Source organism: Mytilus edulis, chromosome 6, assembly GCF_963676685.1.
Source record: "Mytilus edulis chromosome 6, xbMytEdul2.2, whole genome shotgun sequence".
Classification (NCBI taxonomy): Eukaryota; Metazoa; Mollusca; class Bivalvia; order Mytilida; family Mytilidae; genus Mytilus; species Mytilus edulis.
In genome coordinates, this window is record NC_092349.1 from 25260935 (window position 1) to 25275491 (window position 14557).

Below are 14557 nucleotides of genomic sequence, written 5' to 3' on the forward strand. Positions count from 1 at the left end.
CCCTACCCCCATTTTTTTGACATTTTTTTCGAATTTTGAGCTCTAGTTTCAGATTTTTGAACATAGCGCCCTTCGATACATAGTGCAAAAGAAGCGCCTGTTTCTCTTCTACAAGACCTATATAGTCATTCTCCGTGACACCCCTCATTATTTTTCTCTAGAAGCCCTGGAATAGGCCGACCCCCTTAATTTTTTGACATTTTTTTCAAATTTTGAGCTCTAGTTTCAGATTTTTGAACATAGCGCCCTTCGATACCTAGCGCAAAAGAAACGCCTGTTTCTCTTCTACAAGACCTATATAGTCATACCCCGTGACACCCCTCATTATTTTTCTCTAGAACTCCTGGAATAGGCCGACCCTACCCCCATTTTTTGGACATTTTTTTCGAACTTTGAGCTCTAGTTTCAGATTTTTGAACATAGTGCCCTTCGATACTTAGTGCAAAAGAAGCGCCTGTTTCTCCTCTACAAGACCTATATAGTCATACCCCGTGACACCCCTCATTATTTTTCTCTAGAAGTCCTAGAATAGGCCGACCCCCCTAATTTTTTGACATTTTTTTCAAATTTTGAGCTCTAGTTTCAGATTTTTGAACATAGCGCCCTTCGATACCTAGCGCAAAAGAAGCGCCTGTTTCTCCTCTACAAGACCTATTTAGTCATTCCCCGTGACACCCCTCATTATTTTTCTCTAGAAGCCCTGGAATAGGCCGACCCTCCTAATTTTTTGACATTTTTTTCAAATTTTGAGCTCTAGATTAAACAATGACATAAAAGGTGCTATATTTTACAGGGTAGGACTACTTTTACATACGTTCTAAATTGAAGAGGGTGCATAGGTGGCCCTACACCTACAAATAATCCGTTTATAGATGCATAGTTATTGTGGTACTGAATATTAGCCTAAAAAGTTATGCGACTTGTTAAATCAATAGATTGGATAAAAACCATTTCAAAATTGAGTTTAAATTGCTATATTTTAACTGATTTTCTGCCTTTTTAAATATTTTTTTATTTAACGGCCGTTGTTGTCTTATTCTGTTTTTTGGTTTCTCGATATATCGCCTTATTGTTCGCTGGCTTATTGTTCGCTAGCTATTGTTCGCTAGCTTCTGCCTGGTTCATTTAACGCTGCAACCTATGCAAACGCCACTTAAAGCTTTAAATTATACAACACTTCCCGACATACAGGACAGTTCTCAATACGCGTTGCAACCAATGCAATTTTAGTACATTAATTATAAAAACAGCATTAAACCACAACTACTAGCTGTTATCAACAAAATACATTGAAAGCATTAACTACATTTAACTAGATTTAAAAAACTTAGTTCCACAGTAAGAAACTTCTTTACTTTAGACACTACAATCACGCTCTACTCAAGAGCTGTTAAAGTCCGTGCTGTCACGCTTGATAGCAGCGGACAAACTGCATGTATTGGTCAAATCTCGCGGGACTCACTTACGATAGAAAGACAACGTAGAGTATTCTAATTTTGAAAAAAAAATATGTTTTGGTATTCAGGTCGTCCATACATTGAACCAAGGAATTTCTGTTAAAAATAGTTAGGAAAACCTAAAAGTTTATCCTCCGAAACTAGGAAATATATATATATATTTAAAATGCCCCATAACAGCATAACAGCTAAAACCCTTGCCCCTCTAATTGACGTATTTCCCATATCAACAGTGTTGTAGAAGTTGAGCTTTACCAGTTTGAAGGTGAGGATGTTTGTTCTATCCACAGACCTGTTACCCGTCATTTATTCTGTAAATTCCACCTTTTTCAGACGAACCACTTCGGTTTTGGGAATCCTCAGGTTACCTGACAGTGACAGGTATGGGGAAAATCTGAATTCATCATTCAGAATATTTTTTTGTCATTTGTTTGACCACAATAATGTCAACTGGTCAATGCTTATTAGATAGAGCAATTATTTATCTTACACACTTTTAAAAAAAATTTAAAATTCAGAAATAAAGTTATTCATTTATAAATCAATCTACCAAATACATGAAATATATAGACCCATTCAAGTGCACCTTTGGGTCCAGGGTGTTCTTGACTTTTGATTGTATTCAAATTAAAGTTGTGCAGGACTCTTTGTAAACAACAAATGATTATGCTGGCATCAGCATATCATACTTGTATTAGTGACTTAATCACAATGAAAATCTGTAATAGATCAAACTAAGTAAAAGTCTCTATTTTTTTTTACATAAATCTAAGCTTTACTTGCATACAGAATCCCTATTTTCTATTCGTCCAGATCAGGCCATTCAAAAATGATTGTTGGTTTCCCCTATCCCTGCCTGGAATGAAGATGTTACAAAAAGGAAGAATTGTTATAGGACTAAATTTAAAGAAGACATTATCTGATTATTGTTTAATAAACTGAATGTGACTTTTTTCCTTTGTAATACTGGTTATTTCAAGCATTTCTGTTAAGTTTTGTCATAACCAGAGTTCAATAGTTTGAGAAAAATCTAGCATAATGAAAGACGACATCTACAGCGATTCGAGCAAAATTTCTTCGACAAATCCAAACCAAGCCACATCAAGATAAAATATAGTGTGGACCAATAAATGATCAAATATTTATCTTATCTGCCTACAAACAGTTGAATATGATACTTAAGATGATTTTAGGAAGATAAATACCACTTATGGACCTCATTGTCTCCTTTATAAGGTCTCTTTTGGTCAATTTATACCTCTAATTTCCTTAAAATTTTAACTTTTCATGTCAATAAGTAAAAATAATGGGGTAACTTTCACTCATTTATGATAGAAATGTTATCAGAAATGAGTAACTGAAGTATTTAAGCAGAATGAACAATCCATATAAGTTAACTGTCTCCAAGGAGGTTTCAATAAGTCCTTACGTCAAAATTAAATTTACGCAGCATTCCAGAGAGGGACATAAAAGGCTTCTCTTTTAAAGAATAATTTGTCGTTACAGCATTAAAAATAATTTCATTAACTTATAAACATATATTTATTTAAGTATTTCCTAGGAGAATGTTCTATCATAGCAGAATATAAGAAATAAGGAGAAACAGCATCCCCCCTCCAGCCCCCCCCCCAAAAAAAAGCAAAAAACAAACAAAAAACAAAATCAATTTCAAGTAAAATAAATCTCATAAAATGTGTTTTGGAGACTCAATCCACTCAGATGTTTCATTTTTTGTTATGCTGATATCTATAATACTTATTATAAAAATAACGAGGTCCAATTTGTCAGCCGGCATGGGATAAAAACGACAAATCAAAGAATTCAACTTTATATATAGCTAATATAGGACAATGGTGTTGATTAAAAGTTACACCACTCCAGACCCTTTTGTTTTCCACATAATTAATATTGTAAATAATTAACAAGTTCCAATACCAATACCAATAGTATATTCACCTTTTACCTATACCTTATCTGTACGTTCTGCATCTGACAGGCACACCACCAAACGGTGTATTTAGGATTTGCTATATATACAAGGGTCATAATCACAAGGTTGACAATACTAATTTCTATCACATTGTTTCCTATTGTAGTATTTTAATCAGTATGACTTTAAAAGATGATAATATGAATACTAAAAATCTAGACTTTAAATAAGGCGTATAGGTTCAGTTTACAATTTGTTAGCCGGCATGACGCAAAACAGCAAAACCAAGAATTCGACTTTATTTGTAATTAATATTGGACAATGCTGTTGATAAAAATTACTCCATTCCAGGCTCTTTTGTTTTTCAAATAGTTAATATTACCAATAATTGATAAGTTCCAGGTCGACGGTTTCTAACAGAAAGATTTTGAAAGTAGAGAAAACTGTGCATCTTATAATCAGCATGACTTTATCAGATAACTAAATATCCAGGCTAAAATAAGGCTTACACATAGTTATATACTTTATTTTAGTCAGGGACCAGCGATTTCACGGGTGTGTTCTAGTCTTATGTAAAATTTAACACAAATGGACACAAAAGATACTACACTATATTTGACCTTCGTTCTAATAAAAATAATCAAATATAAATTTTGATCTCGACTTTCTGCATTTTCGCCGATCTGCATATCATTTTTTTTATTATTTCACATGCGTATTTGTCTTGTATTTGTGCCAATCGGCATTTCTTTTTTTATCTTTCACTTGCGTAGATTTTGTCTTTCATTTTCTCCAATTGTGTACATGTTAATTAGATAGGTGAAAGTTCTTTTTCAGCACCATTTATGAACATTATGTTTTCTGGTCTGTGCGTCCGTTCCTCCGTCTGTCCCGCTTTAGGTTGAAGTTTTTGGTCAAGGCAGTTTTTTATGAAATTGAAGTCCTATCAACTTAAAACTTAATACACAATGTTCCTTATGATATGATCCTTCTAATTTTATGTCACAATTTTCAAAAATTGAGTATTCAGATAAACAATTATTCCTAGATGTTTTGACATACTGGCAACGCATGCATGGAACTAATGTTTGAATGATTCTCGTAAAATAATGTCCGATCTTGCAATGAAGTTAAAATTTATTTATACTGCTTATTTCACAAAATCTTATAGTAAAAATAAAATTATGACAAAGGGTCATTGTCGTTTGTCATTTGTTTCATTTCAAATTGTCTAAAGGAGAAATGACAAACATTTCCCCTGATCTCACTGAAGCTAATTACCTAATTTATGTATATCAACACTTTGGTTAGCTTGCTTTCTTTGTTTGTATATTTTGTCTAATTATTTTTTGATAATGTCCAATTGAATTTAAATATCATATATATACAGGTTTACTATAGGATTAAATACATTTTTTCTAGAGGTTATTGATGTGTAAACCGGGGCGATTAACTCGCAAACTGAATAAAAGACCGAAGGACTTTTATGTAAAGTTTGTGAGTAAGAGACCCGGTTTACACATCAATAACCTCTAGAAAAAATGTGTTTAATCCTTATAATTCTTCAGCCAAGCATACGCCATTATTAATTTACATTATTTGGTTGACGGCTACTATATTTACCATCAAAAGCACAATGACATGTCGTAACTAAGGAGTACATCGCCATCTTGACTTTCTAAAAACCATAAATGTCCGATAAATGCAACAGAATCTAAAATGAAATAGCACCTACCCCAAAAACTTCATTTTAATTAGATATTATCCGAATTTGAAGCGTACACGTTACGAAATAATCTTTCCCTTGAAAACTTTCATTCGTGTGACGTCGTGTTTTTCCTTGATGTAAATTCGCCAAATCCTTCATGAAATTTCGCGGAATTTTAGTAAAATTTTATTTTTATACATTTTCGAAGCTTTAGGGCATTTATTGTATTTCTTCTTTTTTTTTGCTGTTAATTATGCATTAGAATAGAAACAACTGGTATGCAACTGTTTTATAATCTCAATTTGCTGAAAATCCCAGTATCCTAGCAAGAATGTGTATCGCGCATGAATAGATTACGAATTCAAAGTAGTTTCGGAAACATGGTTTATCGAAGTGTAAACCAAGATAAATATTGTAATTGACCAATCCAGTTCAAGTATTTATAGATATGCAAATGATAAAAGAATTATATACCTATATATGAAGATGTCAATCTTAGTTACAAAGCTTGAATAAACATTTAAACAAACAAAGCAAGGAGGCCAACCAAAGTTTTACCCTACATGCATTAGGAAATATGCTGTAAGGCAAAACATAATAATGAAATTAATACTCAGCGAATGTGAAATAAAATAAAAATTGTCTGTCGGTGGTAAAAACTAAATAGTTATAAATTTAACTTAAGACAAAAAGAATTGCTCCAAGAATAATATCCAACATTAAATCTCTCCCTTTCATTATTTAGCTTCAACTATGACCAGAAAGATTGAAAACAAATTTTGATTTTTAATACCTGCAACAACCTTTGTTTAAATTTCCAAAATGAGCAATTTAGATTTATAATATTTTATCCTGTTGGAGAAATCTTACTTTGTAGTTTTCAACGGAAAATTATTTCTAAAATAATTTTTGAATTAAAAACTTTTTTGTATTTTATATTTACTGTCTCGTTTATTCAAAACACTTGAGATAGTAATAACAGGGATTGTATTTTATGATAGATTTATAACATTTTAGAATAAAAAACTTTAATTCATATATTATACTATAATTTGAATTTCCTTATATCTTAAACAGTCAGGGGACTAAATACTGAAATAAGTGATTTTTAAATCACTTATTTGAGTAGCAAATTTGAAGTTTTGTCACAAATTGTGATTTTGAAGTTTTACCAAAATTTTAAACTGTGACATAGGTTTAAATAATATCATTTCATTAATAAACTTGGAAAAAATGAACTTTTTGCTTCTTTTATGTAGCAAGGTTATGCCTTTGATGCTATCATTTATCTGCAAATTCTATTTTAGTTGAAAAAATGCTATAATAATGGCTTTACATAATGAACTGATACTTTCTTAACAGATTTTTCCCAGCAATGGGAGTAATTTTCCTGTGAAGTTAGGGGACAGTTGAAATTAGTGGGGGTTATTAAAATAATGATACTTAAATAAGTGATTTTTGGGAAGGAAATTGAGGTATGATACTTAAACAAGTGATCTTAATGTCATTATCCTAGATTCAGTACAAGGTCATCACCTGAAATGACCTGGTCATCCTAGACAAAACAGATGTTGGTTCTGATAATTTTAGAAACATGATTAGTCCCTGGATCATTAGTATTCTATATTTAAAGCTATAATAAAATTAAATCACTTCTTTTAGTGATTAATTTGTACTACTTAAATAGGTGATTATTAAAGAAAGACAACTCTTACTTCCAATCTTTATGGAAATAATATTACTTTAATCAGTGATTTAGAAAATCACTCATTTAAGTAAGTCCCCTGACTGTTAAATATTCAGAAATAATGAATCACAAACTTGATGCAATAATTAAGTTTGTCTGAGTCAGGAAAAATAATGGTGTAAAGACGTTCGTTCATGATTTTATGTGTCCGTCTGTCAACAGTAGCGAATCAGTTCATTATGGCAGACTTCTAAAATTGACACGAAAAAAAAACACACTTCTAGTCTGATATAGTCAAATACTCTGTAAGTTAGCCAGTGCCATCTTTCATTTTTTGTATTTTCAATAATTATGCTAATGAGGGACAGAGGACAAAAACAGATTTTCATAACAAAAGTGGCGTGAAAGGTTATTTCAAACAATTTTTCATTCCAACAGATGGTGTTTCTGAAGGTAAATATTATGCGGCAACAGCATCATAAGATCTGATACTGATACATGCATTTAATCTCTTGTATTACCGGATGATAAAGTAGGTGAATATATTTGCTATTCTTGGAAATTTAAATGTGAGTTTCAAAAGTCCAATTTGCGATTTTTTTCAAATAGTGGGCCAGCAAGAAAAGTTTGTACTATGACGTCAGATGCAATGTTCTAAAGAAAGACAACTCTTTTCTTCAAAACAAACGAGAAAAAAAACATGAAAATTACTCATAACTTTTTTGAAAGGTCGGTGACACACACTTTTTTTTGCTTTATTTTGAAGATTACATACACATGGCACTTTCCTTCTTGAAATTTTGTATGGATAAATCACTGGCAGAAATTTTTTAATACTGGAAACATTTTTCATTTTTCATTTTTATTTTTGGCGGGGATGAAATAAATCATATTTTTAAAGATCAAAACAATACGAGTTTTAAATTTTTGAACCTGTTTTGATAGATACAAATCTACTGTTTAAGGTGAAACAAGAACTATGCTTGTAGGTTTGATATAAAGGATTTTTTTGAGAGTTTAGATAACAAGCAAATATTATGTTAATATTCAGGAAACGCTAAACTAAGGTTGCTATAGTGACAAAAATAAGTCTGTGACCCGGCCCCAATTTGTTTCATCACATTTTGTTCCTCAAATCATGAAATACCTTCACACAAAATTTTAAGGAAAAATCACTGGTAGAAATGAATAGGTTGTTTGGTCTTTAAGTAACAATACCTAATTTGTTTACTATCAACCACATTGACACTTTTTTACAGAAAATGTAAATATTTTAATTTGTCAGATGCTGTGAAAAAGTGTCCTTAAATTGGACATTCTTTTATGAAAAAGTACTATTAAATTCTGTCCTACAAGGTTGACATTCAATAAGAGGACTTTTTCACAGTGAAAGCTAAGTGTCCTTTAAAGGGAGATAATAAAAAAGTCACTTATCTTTAATTCTGCTAATTTTTTTTTACCTATTCTGCATCAAGCAAATGAAAGATCTAGTCGATGAATCATGACTTATTGGGAGCTGTCAACAAGCACCAAATCTAAAGAAACTTCTGACACGAGCAAAATTCAGTACACAGAACAAAGGTGGCAGAAATACAAAAATGGGGGGATCCCAGATGTGGAACATGCTAAATGCTAGAAGTAAAACTCTGAAATCAGGCACAGCAATTAAACCGAAAAATATTATTTATTGTGCAACCTGTCCCACTTGTAATCAAAACTACATAGGTCAAATCATTTGATAGACGAAGAGTTCACAAACAGCTGTCTGGACAAAGGTCCCTTCAATTAGAAACTCTCCATGTTCTGAACACTTTGACCAATGTGGAAAGGGAAAATTTAAACTATATCCCTTTCAGGTCAGGTGAGCTTTTCTTATCACTTGGCGTCCGTTGTCCATTGTCGTGCTGCCCCTGAATTGGAAATTTTAGCGAAATTTTGCCGTTTTTGGTTATTATCTTCAATATTATTATGGAAATAGATAAACTGTAAACAGCAATAATGTTCAGCAAAGTATAGGATCTACAAAAAAGTCAACATGACCAAAATGGTCAGTTGACCCCTTAATGAGTTATTGCCCTTTATAGTAAATTTTTGTCAATTTTTTTTTTACAAAAATCTTCTCTGAAACTACTAAGACAAATTTAACCAAACTTGTCCTCAATTATCATTAGGGTATCTAGTTTAAAAAATGTGTTAAATGATGCTATCCGGCGAACCAAGATGGCCAACATGGCAAAAAAATTGTAACTAGGGTAAAATGCAGTTTTTTGCTAAAATCTCAGAAACCAAAGCATTTTAAGCAAATCTGACGCAGTTAAATTTGTTTTGTTAGGTCTAGGTCTATCTGCCCCGAAATTTCCGTAACAAACATGCAAAATGTTGTTGGGTTGCTGCCCCTGAATTGGTAATTTTAAGGAAATGTTGCAGCTTTTGGTTATTATCTTGAATATTATTATAAATAGAGATAAACTGTAAACAGCAATAATGTAGAGCTAAGTTAGACCTACAAATAAGTCAACATGATGAAAATGGTCAATCAACCCCCTTAAGGAGTTATTGCCCTTTATAGTCAATTTTTAACAATTTTCATAAATTTTGTAAATTTTACAAAATAGTTTAACTACTGGGATAGATTCATAGGTTCATTAGATAGAGATACTTGTAAGCACTAAGAATGTTCAGTAAAGTAAGATCTACAAACACATCACCAGCATCAAAACACAATTTTGTCATGAATCCATCACTCTGCTGTGTCCTTTGTTTATGATATGCACATAGACCAAGGTGAGCAACACAGGCTCTTTAGAGCCTCTAGTTTCAGATGTGGACCTAAGATAAAATTCCACTTGAAGCCAAGGAACGCTATTTTATTTAACTGTATAAGCCGACTTTTAATACTAGGAAGTGAAATCCGGTCTGTGAATAAGATTCCGTAATATATACAAACTACCAAATGGTAACATCACAAGTTGTTACTAGTAACGATAACAATTCTGTCTGATGAACTGCAAGGGATGCAGTGAAAGCGCTAACAGAAACAGTGTTCGATTTATAATGTGATTTTTTTTGTGTTTTTTATTTTTATGTTCTATGAAAATTTCTTCATACATTGTTGGTCATAAAAAATGTGTGTCATTAATATTTACATGTACTTGGGACCTATTGAATGTTCAAAACTGTTCTATTTTCTTAAAAGTAATCTGAAGCAATTTCTAGGCAAGCTTCGATCATCAGGGTAAAAAGCCTTGTGACCTAAATATTGATTAATCAGTTAAGCTAATTTTTTTTTTTTTCATTAATAAAAAAATTCTACAGATGATTAAGTATATATGTTACAGTGAATTTGTATAATCAGGGATTATGTAGAATCCCTGATTTTTCAGGGAATATGTAGAATCACTAAAATCATTAGTAATTATATATAATCCCTGAAAATTACCAGTGATTTTACATAATCACTGAACATTTTAATAATTATTCTACAAATTCCCTAATATACTTTCAGGGATTATGAATAATTTAAGGATCCTTTGTTTGATAAAAAAAAATGAAAATATATAAACAAATTCTCATTTTTTACTTTTATATTCCTTGCCAGATGAAATAATTTTGCTTTTGAACACAGAGGATGGTTTTAAAGATATAACCAGCACAGGTTTCGAGATAAAGTTTAAGTCTTTAAAATTAACAATATCAAGATTCCCTTTATAGCGATAACTTTACATGTAGTGTTTGTTTATTAAAAGCAAGCTTCAAATGGATATCCATGTTCTATTCTTAAATCCACAGAGCATGTTATTTGTGGTACATGTAAAACAAATGGCGAAGAAGATTATGGAAGATATTTTTTTCGTTTTTGTTCAAACAGAGACATGTTTCTGGTTCAAATGAACAAGAAATCCAAACAGAGAAATCTTACACATGTAATGTATAGAAAAGCTAAGGATTGACAATTAGAACAAAGTTTTAGAGCATTTGGTGTTATATTCTCATAGCAAAAAAGGAAAGGGAATTAAAAAAAACCAACATAATGGTAATTGTTCAACAAAAGTCTGATAAAGGATATTGCCTGGTAAAAAAACCATATCTTAATCGAACCAGTTCAAGGTTGCTAATTTCTCTTTTTTCACAGATGTTTTTACTGAACACTTTATTCTCAGGCGGGTCATAAAATCTGATATGTGCAGAAAAATGTTTTCTAAAATTTGGATATTAATTGTCAATGTGGTAAAAACAGATGTGAAGCGTATTATTTTAATATATTATGTTTAACATTTTAATATACAGTGCTTAACATTTTGAAAAAGAACAAATTATCATTTTGATATTTTGTTCTTAGCAGTCTACAATTTAAGTTTATATAGTGTATTGCTGTTTCAATATGATTTCATAGCATAAATAATTTGACTTTTATTCATTTTCTTTATAAATAAAACTATTTCTTCATTTCAGTTATTATGTATAATCCCTGTCGTTATTTCTAGTGATTCTACATAATCCCTGAAAATTTTAGTGATTATATATAATCCCTAAACTGGCCAGTGATTCTACATAATCCCTGAAAACTTCAGGGATTCTACATAATCACTGATTATACAAATTCACTGTAACATATATAACTTATATTTATTTCAAGCATTAACTATAAGAATGTTTATAAAATTTAAAAAAATCACAGAATCGTAATAAAAAAAAAATTTGCATTATTTGTTAAACATGTTAAAGGGACAGTATGGACTCAGTTCATCATTATGATTGGAGCACATGTCATGTGCATGCTGTGTATATTGTATAATAGATTTATTATGTCTTGTCTATCTTAAGTTTGGTTAAACTGCCTACTGGGAAAACATTATCACATGTTTACATTCCCAATTACTACTATAAGTCAAATATATGTGTGAAAAATTTCAATTTCATGTATTTTAATCTCTGTTTTAATCCCCCAGGATGTGAAACATTAGAATTTGTGTATATAAATGAAGAGATATGAAAATTTTATCCTCAGTACTGTACGTCCCAGTTACTAAGTCTTAATTAAAGACAATAGAAATATTAAATAAGGGTAATAAATACCCCCCCCCCCCCCCCCCCCCCCAAAAAAAAAATGAACATTGAGAAGTTCTCACTCATACATATTTCAATGATCAATTTAATCATCTTTTATAAATTAGATGTGGACATGCATGGATAGTTTTAAAACTCTTTCTTAACTTGGAAAAAGCACACAACATTTCAGGGGGAGGATGCAGAGCCTTTATATATTTACTCTTCTCCTGGATACTGATTTGTGAACATGTAAAAATAAGGCAGCTAATGCACTCATGTAACCTAAACAGCGAAAATGACAAATGTATAATTTTATTTACTTTTTTCAATTTCTCATTGATGTGTTGTAAATTTTCTGTTAGAAACTCACAAGACTCTCTATCTAAACTAGTGTGACAGTAACACAAGACTGTTTTATCTTAATTTTGCATATTTTTTTTTCTAGGTGTACAACTGTGCAAGTATTGAACATCAGCTTGAAATGCAATGTGACCTAAAAGACAGTATAATAATGGACAGATGTAAGTAATGATAAAATAGTCAATGATATGGGAAATGTATGAAATTGTAAGAAAAAGTTGACAGGCATATTGTTTTACACCTGTCCCTCCGTCGGTCAGTTAACTATATATATAGGTCAAAGTACAGCCTTCAGCAATGATCATACTGCATAGTCATATATAAAAAAGGCCCTGAAATTACAATTGTAAAATAATTCCAAACTAATGACCTCACTATTAATATACAAATAAAATAACTAAAAACAAATATGCAACTAAGCAACAAACAACAACCACTGATTGTCCAGGTTCCTGACTTGGGACAGGCACAGAAGATAGCAGGATTAAACATGTTAGTGGGATTCAAGCCCTAATAAAATCATATTTTAGTTATACTCCTCAAGAAAATCTAATATAATGTAATTAACATCAACCATTGTCAACACTTTTAAATGTTGTACTTAACTTTATATATATATATAAAGAAGATGTGGTATGATTGTCAATGAGACAACTTTCCACAAGAGACCAAATGACACAGAAATTAAAAACTAAAGGTCACTGTACCCTCTTCAACAATGAGCAAAGCCCATACTGCATAGTCAGCTATAAAAGGCCCCAAAATGACATGTAAAACAAGAAAACTAACGGCCTAATTTATGTACAAAAAAAAGAAGAAAAAAAATATGTAACACTTCAACAAATGACAACCACTGCATTACAGGCTCCTGACTTGGAACAGGCACATACATTACATTGTAGCTTAATATTTTAATTCGCATATTGGTATACAATCTATTGAATGTTGTACTTAACTTTATATATATATATAAAGAAGATGTGGTATGATTGGGTTCAATTGAGTTCAGTATTTTTGTGTTTTTACTTTTTTTTGTATGTTTTTTTCTTTTTTTCTTTAAAAAGTTATATGCAAGTGGGGACATAATCTGTGTCCCATGGACCCAATCATGACATTTATTTATTCAGAGAATTTTGAAAGGAATAAATAATGAATAATTTTTCATAATTTTTTTTCATCTTTTAGAAAAGTTGTCTCCTGAAACAACTGAGACAAATCTACCTAAATTTGGCCACACTCATCATTAGGGTATGTATATATAGTTTTAAATGTGTTTGATGACCCTGCCAACCTACATGGCAGACATGGCTAAAAATAGAAAATAGGAGGAAAATGCAGTTTACTTATATCTCTGAAACTAAAGCAAAAGTATAACAGTTGCATTATTTCATGCATCAATTGTAAATGAGAATATCAGGTGAGCGATAAAGGCCCATTGGAGCCTCAACTTTCTATAGCCATTATTGTTATAGCTGGTCAGTGGTCATAAACCTATGAAAATAAGTCAATTATTTAACCTCAGAGCACTACCAACAGATTCTTATCCAGTGTATTTGATCATGTTGATGAATAAATTTTATTACAACTCTTTAACAGGGCAAGATATGGAAATTTATTTTTCTTTTGGTTTTATAATATTAAGAAAAAACAAAGGAAAATGATATTTTGATAAACATTAAACATGTTGTTGTCGTGGTTTTGTGCTCTCTTGAACCATCAGGTTATTACTGTACTGCAATAAAAAAAAAACATTAAAGAATATCAGGGATTTACGGGAACTTGAAGTAATTGAAAACTTGTTCAAATCCCAAACTGCACTTTAACTTTACTTTGCATCAACCATTAAGTGTTGTGAAATGTTTACTGTAATGCTTCTTAACACCAAACACTGATCAAGTCACTTTCGTCATTCTCATATCATCATGAATATGTTACTTTTTTAATAGGAAAAAGGATATATATTAGAGATATATTTACAAGCAGGGACATCTGTGTCCCATGGACACATTCTTGTTTTATTTATTACATATTTTAGTGTATTAGCTTCCACCTTTCAATATTCTAACAAAGCTCTATCTCATTAATGGATAAATAAATGATACTAGTCAAGACCTCAACAGATAATTTTTTTTCAGGTTCTCTGGTCGTAAGAACCTGTTGGCCACGGCCGCCACACACATAAAGATTTTCATTGATCCTGCTTTCAGCTAAATATCAGAAAAATTAAGAACAAAGGAAAATATGCTGAAACTGTACAGTCACCGGTCAAGATTATTTCAGAAGTGAAATTATAATACAATTTATTTTACTGGTTAATTCCTTTGATTTGTAATTTTAAACAACACACAGAGGCTTTGCATTATTGT

General features: G+C 31.2%; 1 long non-coding RNA gene across 2 annotated transcripts; it reads left to right on the forward strand.

Annotated features, from left to right (window-relative positions):
• Nucleotides 1-1694: 1694 nt before the first annotated feature.
• LOC139527401 (uncharacterized) lies at nucleotides 1695-14356 on the forward strand. Of its 2 annotated transcripts, XR_011665354.1 has the most exons (4): nucleotides 1695-1722; nucleotides 12277-12352; nucleotides 13377-13439; nucleotides 14327-14356. It is a non-coding gene; the product is annotated as an uncharacterized lncRNA (long non-coding RNA). The 2 variants fall into 2 exon arrangements; XR_011665353.1 differs by lacking the exon at nucleotides 1695-1722 and having other exon boundaries at nucleotides 11924-12352.
• Nucleotides 14357-14557: the final 201 nt, after the last annotated feature.